Source organism: Benincasa hispida, chromosome 7 (assembly GCF_027475165.1).
Source record: "Benincasa hispida cultivar pf3 chromosome 7, pf3_genome.v1.1, whole genome shotgun sequence".
Taxonomy (NCBI): domain Eukaryota; kingdom Viridiplantae; phylum Streptophyta; class Magnoliopsida; order Cucurbitales; family Cucurbitaceae; genus Benincasa; species Benincasa hispida.
In genome coordinates this window covers 61637630-61654775 of record NC_143484.1, presented here as the reverse complement: position 1 = coordinate 61654775, position 17146 = coordinate 61637630, and positions in this window count along the sequence as shown.

Here is a 17146-nt window from a genome sequence, read left to right as displayed (position 1 = left end):
GTTTGTTTACAAAGTTTACAAAATGCGAGAATACAAGAGAGATTTAGGACATCAACCCCAATAATCCCCACTTGTCCTAAAGCTAAGGGAGTGAATTGTACAATACAAATAAAGTACAAAAATACAATATACTAGGGCATACACTATACCCCAGTTACATCTCCACTTGTCCTAAACAATATGGCATATATCCCATAGACCCAGACTTACTAGATGACCCTTGAACACTTTAGCCACGAGAGTCTTTGTAAATGGAACAACAATGTTCTGCTTTGAGACAATCTTCATGACTATCATGTCACCTTATTGCACAATCTCTCGAATCAAGTGATATTTTCGTTCAATGTGTTTTGCCTCTTTTGTAACTCCTAGGTTCCTTAGAATTTGCCACAACACCAATGTTATCACGATAAAGTGTAATTGGCAAAGACATTTAGAACAACTTACAAATTAGTAAGGAATTTCTTTAGCCAAATAGCCTATTTAGCTACTTCATAAGCAGCTATGTATTCAACTTCCATAGTAGAGTCTGCGATGCATTCTTGCTTGATGCTTCGTCAAACTATAGCTCCTCCGTTTAGAGTAAAATCTATTCTTGATGTGGATTCCTAGAATCCCTATGCATTCTTTCTTGAGGATGTGGAGTTCATGTATCCTGTAAGAATCAAAACCTTAGCTCTATACACAAGCATATAGTCTCTCGTTCTCTGTAGATACTTGAGGATTATTTTGACCACTATCTAGTGATCTAATCCCGGATTGGATTGATATCTATTGACATTACCTACTGCATAACAAATGTTAGGTCTGGTACATAACATTGTATACATAAGGCTGCCAACAGCTGATGCATAGGGAACTCATCTCATTTCTTCAACCTCTTGAGGAGTCTTAGGACACTGTTCTTTAGACAAAACGATTTCATGCCTGAAAGGTAATAAACTCTTCTTTTAATTGTGCATCGAATATTTGACAAACATATTTTCAATATACGATGCCTAATATAAGACCAACATTTTGTTCTTATGATCCCTGATGATCTGGAACCCTAGAACAAACTACGCCTCTCCAAATCTTTCATTTGGAACTGGGCGGCTAGCCATTTCTTTACACCAGTCAGAAAACCTACATCATTCCCAGTGAGTAGGATATCATCCACATACATCACGAGGAAAGCTATTAAGTTGGTGATTATTTTCTTGTAAACACAAGGCTCATCAACATTCTGATCAAAGCCATGATCACATTATCAAATCTTATATTCCAAGATCAAGATGCTTGTTTAAGTCCAGAAAAGAATTGATTAAGCTTACAAATCTTTTGCTCTTGATTTTGTTTAAGGAATCTCGCTGGTTGATTCATGTAGATGGTCTCTTCAAGATTACCATTAAAAATGGCAGTTTTGACGTCTATTTGTCATATCTCATAGTCATAATATGTAGCTATGGACAATAGGATTTGAATAGACTTTAACATGGCAACGAATGAGAAAGTTTCTTCATAGTCCACTCCCTCAACTTGAGTATAACCCTTTGCCACTAGTCTAACTTTAAAGGTCTATACCTTTCCATTGACACCTATTTTTTTCTTGTAAATCACTTGCAACCTATAGATTTTACCCCCATCAAGTTGATCTACAAGCTCCCAGATAGAATTGAAGTACATAGACTCCATTTTTTTTATTCATGGCTTTAATTCGTTTATCCTTGTCAACATCTTCCATTGCTTACTTATAAGACAATGGATACTTAACACCATCATCGGATATAATGTCTTGGGCTTCTGTTAAACCCATGTAGCGTACAAGAGGGTTCATAACCTTCCCACTACGTCGAGGTAATTTCAACTCTTGAAATGAATGTGTATGACTAGATGAACCAACATCAACAACCCTTATTGATGTACCAACCTCTTCAACAACCCTTATTAAAGTCTCAATAGATTCATTAGAAATTTCACTCAAAACTATTTTACTATGCGGTTTATGGTCCTCATGTTGTCTTCTTCCAAAAAAGTAGCATTTATTGATACGAACACATTATTCTCACTTGAATTAAAGAAGTACCCACCTCTCAGGGTAGCCTACAAATAAGCAGACTCTTGAACGAGGTTCTAACTTTTTGGGATTTGTCATTAGCACATGAGTTGGACATCCCCAAGTCCTGAAGTGGCGTAAACTATATTTACGACTTCTCCATAACTCATAAGGTGTTCCAGAAACACTCTTTGAGGAAGCATTGTTCAAGATGTAGATAGTAGTCTCCACTACATATCCCCAAAACGAATCAGAAAGTTAAGCATAGCTCATCATAGACCGAACCATGTCCAACAAAGTTCTTTTTCTCCTTTTTGATATACCATTCTATTGAGATATACCAAGGGCTGAGATTTGGGACGTTATGCCATGTTCTATCATATAGTTTTGAAATCTTAAGTCCATATACTCTCAACCACGATCAGATTGTAGTGTTTTTATCTTTTTACCTAACAAGTTTTCAACCCAGTCTTTTACTCCTTAAATTTTTCAAGTGCTTCTGACTTGTGTTGCATTAGGTATAGATACCTATATCTAGAATAATCATCCATGAAGGAGATGAAATATTAATACCCTCCTCTTACTCTTACATTCGTTGGACCATAGAAGTCTGAATGTATAAGCTCCAAAGTCTCTTTGGCTCTATAACCTTTTCCAGTAAAATGTCGTTTGTCATTTTGCCTTCAAGGCATGACTCACATAAAGATAAAGAGTTTTTCTCTAAACCATTTGGAAGTCCACTTTTCACCAACCTCTCAATCCTATTGAGATTAATGTGAAACCTTAGTGCCAAAGGTGGGAATTTTCTTTAGGAGAAACTCTTAGTCTTTTTGCAATTGTTGCCATTATGAACATTTTAGTATATAGGATAACCATTGTAACGAATGACTTTAGAACATACAAGTTACTTTCTATTGAACCAAAGCCTATCTCCATTCCATTCTTAAAAACAAACATTTTATTTTCAGAGAAGGATAGAGAACAATTTTGTTCAATCAAATAAGAAACAGAGATTAAGTTCCTCCTTATATTAGAAACTACATATATGTCATCTAATAAAATATATCGTTTCTTGTTTAAAAATAACTTAAGCCTGCCTACTGTAACAACTAAAACGGCCTCACCAGTACCAACTTGAAAAGCTATCTCTCCAGCACCAACTGTCTCCAGAAATTAAATCCCTGCTAGGAAGAACATATGTGGTTAGTAGTGTTGAGTTGTATGTCCTAGAACTCATAGTTTGTAAACAATAAACATATATGAAATTTATTCAGACAAATGTTGATAAATGAAAATGAATTGATTGTTTAACTCTAAATCCAATAAACTACGAACCCTTAGCAATTGTCATGAATACTTGGACTTTATGTGGAGACATAAACTGGATCAAGTTCGAGTATAATAGCCTAAACAGTCTATAGTACTTAGATTAGGTTGGGTACCTACTTTTGGAGATACTATTAAATACGACCCACTTTATGATTGTTACAAATGTTGTAAATGTAAGAGTATATTAACATGCAGCGGAGGAAAAATAAAATTAATAAGCACTCTAATCATACTTAATCTGAGTTTAAACATGCTTCAAAGTAACATTTACAGAAGAGAGTTTGCTGAACACAATACCTTTGAAGTATCATTTTTAAATCCAGCTAAAATCCACGTGAAAGAGCTTCAACCTTCAAATAGATAACCACCAAGATCTTTTCTACTATTCTTTTGCAAGGATAATGTAGTAGAAACACTAAATTGAGCTAGAAGTTTATAAGAAATGAAGAGGGATTGATAATTTCTGCAGAGTTTCTGATGAAGTTCTTAGTGAGCATGAATCGTGATTCAATTCAGCACTTCAATTTATAGAGCTTAGACTATGCAAATATATGGTTTTCATGAAGGGCAGCTTCGACTTGATTGAGAAAATGGAGAAATGAATAAGGTGGCTTAAGATTTAGTGGAAATTTCCAACATTTTGGAAATATCCACTTTGAAAACTATTTTCAAAAAATATTTTCATAAAATGTTTTCAAAAACAAAATATGTAAATTTATTTAATTAGTTTTATAAAATTAATTCAAATAATTAATTTTTAAATAAAACTAATTAATTAAAAAATAATTTAAATCTAATATTAAACTAATAAAAACCAATTCCATCAAAATGATATTAATTTAATTAATATTTAAATCATATTTAAACATTAATCATTTCTCCAATTTTGTTTAATTTCGATAAAATTAAACTTTTAATTGTATCGAATATAGTAAATAGAAACCCTAATTGAATTTGAACATTTCAAATTCTAATCCCTAATTTCAAATCTTATCAAGACTACTCAATTTACTAATCCAAATTACGAGCTACTAGAGGGATCTTATGAACCTACAAATCATGAGCTCCGATGACTTGTAATTAATTGGTTAAACTCTTTGAACCGAATTAATCACTATTCGTTAACTACTTAGACATTCCACTATAACTCGATAGTTGCACTCTCCTCATTATAGATATATTTTTGTCCATTTTAACCATAATTGGTAAGTCAATCCTTCACTGGTTGTTCGTATTTACAACTGGGTCAAAGATTACCGTTTTACCCCTGTAAATACATCTTGCTTCTTAAGCTCCCATTGATCCTCCATTGATTAATTGATTTGTAGTCCAACTTATAAATCATAATCCTCTATTTCAAAAGAGGGCGAGAATCCGTTGTTCAAGACAAGACATCATCGCTTAAGAGAACAATTCATCTACTAATCCTAAATCAGGTAGGAGTGAATTCCATATTACAAGGCTACGTCCCCAGCTATCTATCCAGTCTTATCTCCAAAATGGCAGGCTTATTGAGTAGTGCTGTTGGACTACTCTCATCTATGCAAATAAAAGGATAATCCTGAATAAACAGGAGTTCATAGTTATCTCAAGATTAAGATCGAGTTAACCTAGGTTATTCAGCTTGAGATAGTCAGTTTTAACAGTAAATGGTTGTTATAAGAAAAGTGATTATTTCGAGGTCCATTCTTATGAAAACTCATTGCATAGGATGCCTCCACTCACATGTCTCTACATGAATGAGTTTTGGATCACATCATTTGTATCAGTATACAAAATGGGTCACATATAATAGTGTCACTAATATGAGATACCCAGTCTCATCTGTATACTTATGGACCATTTTGGCTACATACTAAAACTTGATCCATTTTTATGTCACCAAATAATAGTTAAAGTATTCATGTTATAGTCATGGATTCGTTTATTGGATTTTCGTAGAAGGATGCAATATCAATAGTAATTTATTGAATAAAAACTCAACAACATTTTTATTGATAAATAGAATATATTAACAACTTTTATGAACTGCGAGTTTAGGCTATTCCTAACAGTAAAGTGTCATAAACAATGTGATCAGTTTGTTCATGTAGGGACATGTGAACGGTGGTATTTTACACGATAAGATTGTGTAAAATTGAACACGAAATAATCACTATTACATATTAACACCGTTTATTGTTAACACTCACTAATTTCACTTCTTGACGACCTAGATAACTTGATATGAATCCTAAGTTGTCTAAGAACTCCTGTTTATTCGGGATTGTCCCTTGATCTGCATAGGTGAGGTAAGCCCAACAACGCTGCTCAATATAACTCCCATTTCAGGGATAAGACCGGGTAGATAGTTGGGGACATAGAATTTGCAAGATGGAATTCACTCATACCCATTTTAGGGTTAGTAGAAAGGTTGTTCCCTTAAGGGCTGATCCCGGGTCTTGAACAAATGGCTCATCCTCTCATTGTCATGAGAGGGAATGGGTTTAGTGATTAAAATCCTAAAACAATTGTTTATTAGATGGACAGTGGTACTTAAGGAGAAAAGATGTAACTCAGGGGTAAAATAGTAATTGATCTAGCTGAGGTTACGAACAACCTGTGAAGGATCAATTTATCGATGACAATTATATCAAATGGACACAAAATACATCTACATTGAGAGGAGTGCAACTACAGGCTATAGTGGATGGTCCTGTTAGTTAACGAATGTTGATTAACTAGGTTAAAAAGTTTGATTGGTTAGTCTCGGATCGTTGGAGCCCATGATCTGTAGGTCCATCAGGTCTCCTTGCTAGCTCACTACAAAAAAATTGAAGAACTAGGTGAAGTGAGAATTTGAAATGTTCAAATTCGACTTTTAGAGAAAATTGTATTTTATATGAGATATAATTTACAATTAAATAATTAATTATTTTTGGAGAATATATTTTATATTTTATAAAATATTAGCATGAAAATGTTTTGAAAATTGATTAATGTGATTAATCAAAATTAGGTGTCAAAGTCATTTTAATATGTGATATTAAATTATTTATTTTATTTAATTAAAACTTTTTAAATTAAATAATTTCTAAAATATGAAAAATGTATTTCATATTTTTTTTTTTCAAAAACTATTTTATTATAATTTTATTTTAATAAAAAATTAGTTAGCGAAAAAATCCAATTGTTGGATTTTCCTACCAACTAAGTGGATTATGAAGTGTTTCATGCTAAGCTTGACATCTATTTTTACATGCTAATGGAGTTTGAGGTAGAGGTCATGTAAGAAGAGTTTTTGCATATGTTTTGGTTATAAATAGGTTTTGATTTACAAATGCTAAAAACTTATGTTTCTTTGACTTTTGACATTTATTCTTCTACAAACTCTCTTTGACTCTCCAAATTAATTAGTGAAATTCCCAATCTTTCACTAAAGATTCGGTCCCACAACCGTGTTCTTCAACCAGAGAATAGCAAGGATTTACCGTTGGTGGTGCTGATTGTTCATGGAGACGAAGATACTTGTGGAAACTACAAAGGTTGTATTTCTAACTCTCTTTGCATGCTTAATCATAGTTAATTACTTGTAATTAGAGCGTTATGATCCATTGCTTCCGCTGTGCATACTTCTATTTATCCATTAAGTAGCCCCTGAATCAATTATCCAAGTAGAATCTGTAGGATTGTATCAACAACAGCAAAAGCACAAGAATCATCTAAGCACTCAAATTCACTAATTTTGGCATAATATAAAGCATGCTTCTGCAGAAAAATAGGTTTCAAGACATACCTCTTGTAGAACTTCTTCAAAGCTCCATCTCCAGCTGCTATCTTCTCCATACCTTGTTGTAGACCACCTCAAGATCTTCCCTACTATTCTCTTGGTACTCTAGATTGAGTTGTGGAACTCAAAATAAGCTTGAATCAAGGGATGAAGGAGAAAAGCTCACTACAGCAACCTTGTTGAAGAACCATTCTTCAAACCAGTTTTTCTCTCAAAACTCTTTTGATTGCATGCCCGATTTTCACTCCAATCTCTTCATTATATTGTAGATCAACATGCAAAGAGAAGAGCTGCATGAGTTGCAGCTCATGCTTGGAAAAGGCAAGGCAAATATATTGCTTCATACGTGAGCTACTTAGGTGATGGATAATGGAAAAACTATTTTTTCCATTTTGTGTGTTTTTAGTTTTTCAATTTTCCAATTTTATCCAAAAATCAAAATTTGATTTTAAAAAATGAAAATTTAATTAATTTCATAAATTAATTATTAAATAAAACTTAATTAATTTAATATCAAATATTAAATTAATTTTAACACATATCCATCTTTATATATTTAAATATATAAATTCTCCTATTCCGTTTAATTCTAAAATTAAATATATAATTACATCTCATATAATTACTAAATCCCTTAATTCTAATTTGAACGTTTCAAATTAACTCATCACGCTATTCTAGAGCTAGTCCGTTACGAGCTAGTAGGGGGACCTCGCGGACCTACAAATCATGGGCTCCAACGATCCAAGATTAATTGGCTAAACTCATTAGACCAAATTAATCCATATTCATTAACTAATGGGTCATTCCACTAAAGCCCATAGTTGTACTCCCCTCACTGTAGATATATTATGTCCACATGATTTAACCATAATCAGCAAGTCGACCCTTCACAGGTTGTTCATAATAACGGCTGGGTCAAATATCTGTTTTACCCTCGAGATTACGTCTTATTCCTCAAGTCCCTACTGATCCTCTAATGAACAACTGGTTTGTGATCCAATCACCAAACCAAACTCTCTCAGCCCAGTGAGAGAGTGAGGCCCTGTAACGATAATTTTTAATCTTTTTATCTTTATGCATATGGACAATGTGAATATGAATCATACAAGCTCATGTCCTTGGCAACGGCGCCATAAACTTGTAAGGATACGAATGGAGTGTTATGCTGTGTATGTTATGTATCGCTTATGCACTACTGATGGATGAATGTAATCATACAAGCTCATGTCCCCGGAAATGACACCATAAACTTGATGACTAAAATTTATAGTTCCTTATTATGCATGCACTGTGATGATAGATAATGTGCTACAAACGCAGTATGCGATGAAGTAGTGCGTGTCACAAGTTTCCTTGCGGTGAAACCAAGTATAATTCCAACGCAAGTTTCTCAGAATGATCCAAGGTCGAACACGGGATTTTTGTCGTTAAATGTGATACTTATGTGATACATGCGACCGGTTCTAATAATGAATAACGAATTTTGGTTTATACAGAAATATAAATTGCGCTAAAAGTAAAAATGCGTTGATAAAGTAAAATGCATTGTAAAGTAAAGATGCATTGATAAAGTAAATTCCTAAACTACTATGATACATGATACATTATACTGGGGTCGAGGACTGACTGTGAAGTTGTACAAAAGTGTCGATGAATGCGATGGCAAGTCTTATGGATGACGCAGAAAGAGAAAGAGTAAAAAGTAAAAACATCGCAAGTTTGTCAATCACGTTAAGGATGCAACTAAGGTTCCGCTTTCCCTTGGCTTACATCTCTTGGTGATCGGCCGCGTTCCCATATGTCTATGGTGAAACAGAGATGAACGTGATGAATGCAAGGTTTTTTCCATCTCTGGAAATACTTCTTGCTTTAGTTAACGTATTCTTCCAACTTTCTCTCGATAGGCGGAATAACATCTTCACTTCTGCTCTCACAGGTGAAGATGCCATCGAGCATGCTTTAGCTAAACTTAATTGATTCACTGACACAGATTTGACTCACTTGCTTAATTCTTGCTTTTTACCCCGGGGATTAAGAACACATCGTGGAGAAAATTGATGATAAATGTATGGAAAAAGACAGAGAGATGATAATGATGGCGATGATAACATTTAATTATAAAATTAAGCATTTGATACATGTTTGTAAATGAAGGATTAAAGGAGATGAATATAGAAGATGAATTAGAGAATAGAAACAAATATGGAAAGAGTGTCAACGTCTTAACACAGATCCCGGTCGAAGATTTGTGCTTGTCGGCGTGTGGATGTGGTGGAGAGGAAAGCTTCCCTCTCAGGCTTGCTTTCCCGGTAGGATTGACCTTTTGCACAGAGCTTCAATCTTCGTGAATTGGAAGAATTCTTTGCTCAGAGACTCACCTCTCGGCCTTGTCTCGTAGTTCTCCCGGATTACTCTGTAAAGTCGCTTCAGACCAGCCTCTCTTTCAGTATCAGTATATGCACCAGTATGTACCAGTATCTATATCTGTATGTATATCTATGAATATGTATATGTATATGTATCAACGAATTTGAGGAATCTATTTATAGGCGAGATCTTGGCTCTTTGAATTTGTGGTCCCCACTATCTAATTATGGTAGTTCCTGAAATAGCGGAATGGAAAATTCCTTTCTGTTACACGATCAATTCGTCAGAATTGCACAACTAAAAGTTATACACTTGTCAGAATCTCTCGCGAATGCGTTGCTCTTCACAGCTTCGATTTATCGCCATATGCGGTGTTGTTTTTTTATTACTGCATTCGGTTGAAATTACGTTGATCGCTAAAGCTCATGATCGATTGTCGCATGCGCCATTATTGCGTTGATCATCTCTACGTTCTTGAGTGATGGGCGCATGCGATGTAGATGCATTGTTTATTTTGTCTTCGACCCATAAACGCATGCGGTGATCTATTTCCTGCAAAATAGAGACTGAAACATTTTATTTCGCCATCGCAATAGTGTTAGTGGGTGTGTTTATGACATTTCATAATTTTCGTATTTCTCAGCCAATTTGTATACTATTGACGCAACTTTCCTCTCTTTTAGCCGCAATATCTAAATAAAACAGTATAAATAACTTGTATTTCTATAAGTTATCAGGCCCCTTGTTCAAGACTTGGATTCAGTACTTGAGAGAACAACCTTTCTCCTATCCCTAAATCGAGTAGGCATGAACTCTGTCTTGCACCCTATGTCCCCAGCTATCTATCCGGTCTTACCCCTGAAATGGGAGTCTTATTGAGCCAGTGTTGTTGAGCCAAACCTCAACTATGCAAATCTAAAGGCAATCCTGAATAAACAGGAGTTCATAGTTAGCTCAAGATTAAGATCGAGTTACCTAAGTCATATAGGTGAAATATTTAGTCTTAAATAGTAAACAGCGTTATAAAGTAAGAGTGGCTTATTTCTTGGTCCTGATTTTATGCAAACTCATTATATAGGACGCCCTCACTCCTCATGTCATAATATGCACGAATTAGGATCACATCATATGTAACACTTTACAACTCTTTCTAACAACTACAAAGTAGGTCGCATCCAATGGTATTACCAGAATAAGGTACCCAACCTCATTCATGTACCATAGATTGTTTTGACTATTTACTCGAACCCAATACACTCTTATGTCTCCACATAAAGTTCAAGTACTCATAAAATAGTCATGGGTCTTAGTTTATTGGATTTAGACTTTCATACAATTTATGAGATCAATAACAAGTATATTGATAATAGAAAATGTTTATCATTTTACAAACTGCGAGTTTTTAGGACATAAAATCCAACAGAATCATCATTCTCTACTAAGCACATATCCCAAGACAAGTAAATCAGATTTTCCATTATTGGATTTCTTCATTTTCTAAAGAGTAATGGGATCGATTTTATTTCCCTCATAATAAACTCCAAGTTTTATCTTAGAGGACGAACCTCTTTGGTTAACTTCACTAGAGTTGGAAACATTTTCCTTCTCTATCAGACCCTTACCATTCAATATGGAACGAAGGTTATTTAGATAGTTGACATTATTGATTTCGTCGACATCAACCATTTTATACTCGAATTGTGAGAACTTTCGCTTAAACAATTCTTGCGTTGATTGTATGATCTTAAGTGCAGTGACTATGCTCTCAAACCTTTTGGCTAAGACACCAGGTATGCTCGCTAAAATGTGAAATAGGGCCTTATTCTTGACCTTCCTCCACCTTTTGTATGCGTCACGAACTTTTCGTGTTACATCAGGGGTTGGGACTAGAGGACATTCCTCAATCAAGATGTAGTCAAGGTCGTTTTCCACGAAAATAGTTTTAATCAAATCTTTCCAAGTTGTATAATTAAATTCGGTCAAACAAGTAGAGGCAAATGATGAAGAAATAGAATTTGACATTTTGCTAAAATAAAATAAATTGATCTATATTATATTTTAGAATAACTCTAAAACATCCAATCAATTTTCACAAAAAATTAAATGAACCTCATTTAACATCTAATTTTACAATGATGCTTTAGTGATTTAGGACAAAAGCCACCAAAGGGTGGTCAGTCGCCCATTCACTTAACTGAGACACTCCCAACCAATCATTACACCAGAATAACTCTTATTCCTATAACAATTAGTCACCATTGATTTGGTCAAGAAATCATTAACTAGCTTAACAATTTCTAGTAAGTGCAACCCTTCATTTTAGACCCTAGAGTTCCGTCTCAATAAGCCCCAAAGAGAAAAAACTGATTGGAGAAAAATTAAAGCAATCCTACCCATTTTTGGAGTTCACTCTGATATTGACCTAATGCACAAACCATCCAAAACTGGACTCTCCCAGGACGCCTCGAGGCCATGCAAGAAGGTCTCACGATGCAAACTATTGAAGGTGACCATAGGATATGGTGACAAATATCCCTCTCCCACTTACTATAAATACTTTTTCCATTCACCTTGATATTGACCCATGCAAACACCATCCAAAGAGGGATGCTCCCAGGGTGCCTCAAGGCCAAGCATGAGTCTCACGTGTGAATGTTAAGGGAGAACATGAGTGAAAAATAATGTATCATATACATCAATTTTTTTCCACTTAATGTTTTAAAACCTAGGGTTTCTTACTTAGGTAAATTTGGCTAATTAATTTAACTAAGTGATTGTTAACTTTACCCAAAGTAACTGTTACATTGGATAGATTAACAATAATCATGCTTGTTTATTAAACACTTCAATAAACATTAATCATTCATTGCATGCTTATAATACAATTATCTAATTCACTTTCCAGGCCGGTTCCCAGGTAAGGATGTTCTATTTCCGTCAGCTTAAAAACCTTAGCCTTAGACAGAACATTCCTTAGACAAAAGTCCCTTATAGATAATTATTCATGAATTTAATCTTTTATTCAATCTATTTTAAACCTATTAAACGGAACTAAAAGATTAAACCTATTTTTAATCATATTAGAAATATTATGAACAAGGTCTAAAGGTGAAATCAATTTTAACCTATTTTAAAATTAATTTAACCTATGTTTGCACACAACTCTTTATTATATATTTTAATTCAATTTCATTTTAACTTATAACTATTATAAGATTCAATGAAATAATTAAAACCTATTTTCATGCATATAATGACATACTTTAAGAAATTATAACAATTATAATTTTACTAAAGTGTTGTCATGCTTCACGCATTCCATTTTCATTATAACATACATAATTGTTATATAATAAAGTAATGAAAATAAATAACATTCATTCATATATCTAAGATCTAAACTATATATTATAACAATTATAATATAAATGATGCATGAACATGTTATTAATGCATGCTATCATATCATATAACTATTATATAAATGATACATGGATATACTTTTCATTAATAATATATCACTTATATTATACTAATGAAACTATATAAAACATACGTTTATAATATAACTCATATATTAATAAATATATGAACTTGCTGAATATTCATATAACTATATAACATAATGTTTATATTAAATATGATGCATGAATAATGTTTATCATAAGGTGAAATTTTAAATAATACTATATGACATACATTATGACACATAAATAATTTAACCATACATCAAACTTTCATTGCGTTCCTCTGTTCTTGATCCCGATCATCAGCAACATTTTCCACTAGCAAGACTCGAACTTTAACAACTCGATAGCAAAACGAAAAATATGCCAAAAAACCCAAGGGACTTTACATAATTGATCATATAAAAAAGTAAAGCTACAGTGCCAAAATTCGAAACATCCAACAGCAAACCTCACAATCAAAATTGCATAATAGAAACATACATTCATACATTCATAATGCATAATTAAAAATCCCACATACATTCTGATTTTTGAATCAAAATTGGGAATTAAAACCATACGATTGGCTCTGATATCATTTGAAGGGATTGAATCCTAGGCGGAAGCGTGCGAACGTCGTATGATTTAAAATTCCAATTTGATTAAAACAGTAAATCATAGAAAAAAACTGATTTCTACAAGATAAACATGAAAATAAAATACAACATGCATTTAAGAAGAAAATTGGGTTTTAAAACATACCCTTGAAGAACCAATTTCTTCAATCTACATGTTTCCTCTCCCATTCTCACGAACAGCCACGATCACGATCTCACCTTCACAAACGCAACAACAGATCCCAATTGATTTAGATCTCCTATTGGGCACCACCACGTGGGCTTCCCCATTAACCTCAAGATTGAGAATCAATGCGAAGTTGTGTGCTCGTAATTGATTAATTTTGGGATGGGAAGGGAATATTTTGTGAGAGAATACACAGAAGAAATTTTTCCGAAGAACTTCTAGAGCACACACATTGAGTGAAGCCTAAGGAGGAAGAAGGAAAAACCACCTCTCTGTCAAAAGAAGGAACTGTTTCCACGTACTGAGTGACCAACGGGGAGGAGATTATTAAATTAACTCCCTCCTTTATTATTTAATATTTAAATTAAATAAAAATAATTATTAATAAAACCAATTTTATTAATAAAACTATATGTTATATCACATATAATATAACCTATAGTTTATAAATCTCTCACACAACCTATAGAATTAGTACGGATCAAATTCAAATTAATTTTAAGCTATAGATTTTATATGAATCATATTCATATAATTAATATTTGAATCATATTTAAATATTTATTTCTCCCACTAAAACTTTATAATATTATGTATCATATACATTATATTAATTATATCACATATAATTAATTTTCTTTAATTAATTTGAACAATTCAAATTAGTACAAAATTAATTTGATTCTCATTAATCCTACTTGAGCTAACGAGAGGGCCTTATGGACCTATAGATTGAAGCTCCAATGGTACTTGATTAATTAATTAAACTCTTTAATTAAATTAACCAACCTCCATTAACCACCGGTCACTTTATTAAAGACTAGAAACAACACTCTTCATACTATAGATATATTTATGTGTCCATTGGATATAACCAATCAACAGTAAGTTGATCCTTCACAAATTGCTTGTAAGTACAACTAGGCCAAAATTACTATTTTATCCTTGTAGTTACGTCTAACTCTTTAAGTACCACTGATCCATTTAATTAATAATTAGTATATTCCAACTATAACCGAACCCCTCTTTGATCAGGAGAGGGTGAGATGCCTCATTGTTCAAGCCCCGAAATCAATCCTTAAGGGAGCAATTTCCCTATTTACCCTAATAATAGGGAAGAAGTGAATTCTTTCTTGTATAGTTGTGTTCCAGCTCCTCAATCAGATGAATCCCCAAAATGGTAGACATATTGAGTCGACAAAACTGGCCACTCTCACCCATGCAAATGAAAGGACCGCCTTCATAATCAAGAGTTCATAACTCACTCAGGATTCAGATCAAGTCACCTATAGTCATCCTAGTGAAATGTAAGTCTCTTCTAGCAACAGTGTTATAAAGAGAGACTATTCATTTCATGGTCCGGTCTTATACAAACTTTTTATATAGGATACCCTTGCTCACATGTCTTCACATGAATGATCAAGATTAGATCATTTGTAGCACTTTACAACACTTGTAATTATTGAAAAATAAAGGATAGAAGAGAAAACACCAAAGTTACATGAAAAACCCTAAACCGGGAAGAATAACCACGATAAGAGTTTTTTTTTATTATTATTAATTTATGATTTACAGTACACAATATAGGGACAGGTATAAAAAACCAAAGGTAAGAAACCCTAGACTGTAGACACCACTAAAAAGACTAAAATGCCCTTAGAGCTAAACAACATTTTCAACACTCACCCTCAAGTTGGGGCGTAGATATCAATGAGACCCAACTAGCTCACACAAGTGTCAAATTGTCTATCTCGGTAACCCTTTAGTGAGGACATCCGTAATCTATTGACTAGACGGTACATAGGGAATGCAGATACTACCGTTATCCAGTTTCTTTTTTATAAAGTGTCGGTCGATCTCAACATGTTTGGTTATGTGATGTTGAACAGGATTGTTAGCAATGTCAATAGAAGCCTTATTATCACAATAAAGTCTCATCGGGTCATGACTTTCCTGATAAAGATCTACCAGAACCTTTTTCAACCAAATTTCTTCACAAATACCCAGGCTCATAGCTCTGTATTCTGCTTTGAAATTGCTTCTAGCCACGACGCCTTGCTTCTTACTCCGCCAGGTAACTAAATTTCCCCACAAAAAAACACAATATCCCAAGGTAGACTTTCTATTAGTAATAGAACCAACCAAGTCTAAATTTGTGTAGGCCTCAGTGCATCTTTTTTCATGTTTTCTGAACACCAAGCGTTTTCCAGGCATAGACTTCAAATATCTCAGAATCCGCATAACTGCCTCCATGTGTCTTTCATAAAGTGCCTGCATAAACTGACTGACCAAACTAACTCACGATATGTCTGGTATGCAAAAGATAGATCAGCTTCCCCACAAGCCTTTGATATCTTTCCTTGTTAACAGAAACATCATCTACTGATTCTACCAGATTGTTATTGACGTCTACCGGCGTATTTACAGGTTTGCACCCAGTCATTCTAGTTTCTCTCAACAAGTCTAGTGTATATTTCCTCTGAGACATTAAGATCCATTCCTTTAATCTTGTTACCTCCATTCCTAGGAAATATCTCAAGTCACCAAGATCTTTGATCTCAAACTCATCTGCCATCCTTTGTTTCAACCTGCCAATCTCACCTGAATCATCCCCTAACAAGATAATATCATCAACATAGACAATTAAAACAACTATTTTCCTTGATGTTGACCTCTTAGTGAACAAGGTATGATTAGAATGCCCTTGAACAAACCCCTGGGACTTGAGAAAGGTAGTGAACCTATCAAACTAGGCTCTAGAAGACTACTTCAGGCCATACAGAGACTTCTTTAATTTGCAAACCTGATTGCCAAACCGTGCTTCAAAACCTGGATGTGGGTTCATATAGACCTCTTCTTCCAACTCACCATTCAGAAATGCATTTTTTACATCCAACTAATGTAAGGGCCAGTCTTGATTAACGACACCAGAGAGAGAAACACGAATAGTGTTAAGTTTTGCCACAGGCGAGAAGGTTTCTGAGTAATCCACCCCATATGTCTGAGTGAATCCTTTTGCAATCAATCTGGCCTTATATCTATCGAGAGTTCCATCAGACTTGTATTTGACAGTGAACACCCATGTGCATCCTATTGTTTTGTGACCTTTCGGAAGAACAGCCAGATCCCACGTTTTGTTTGTCTCAAGAGCCCGCATTTCCTCCATAATTGTGGCTCGCCATTCAGGAACTTCTAGAGCCTTGTGCACATTGCATGGAATCATCACGCTATACAGGCTGGTAGTGATATCTTTAAATCTCATAGATAAGTTATTGTAGGACAAAAAGCTTTTCATAGAGTGCTTGGTGCACGACCTTGTACCCTTCTGTAGGACAATCGATAAATCCAAGGTAGCATCAATCTCACTGGGATTTTCTACCTGTTCATCTG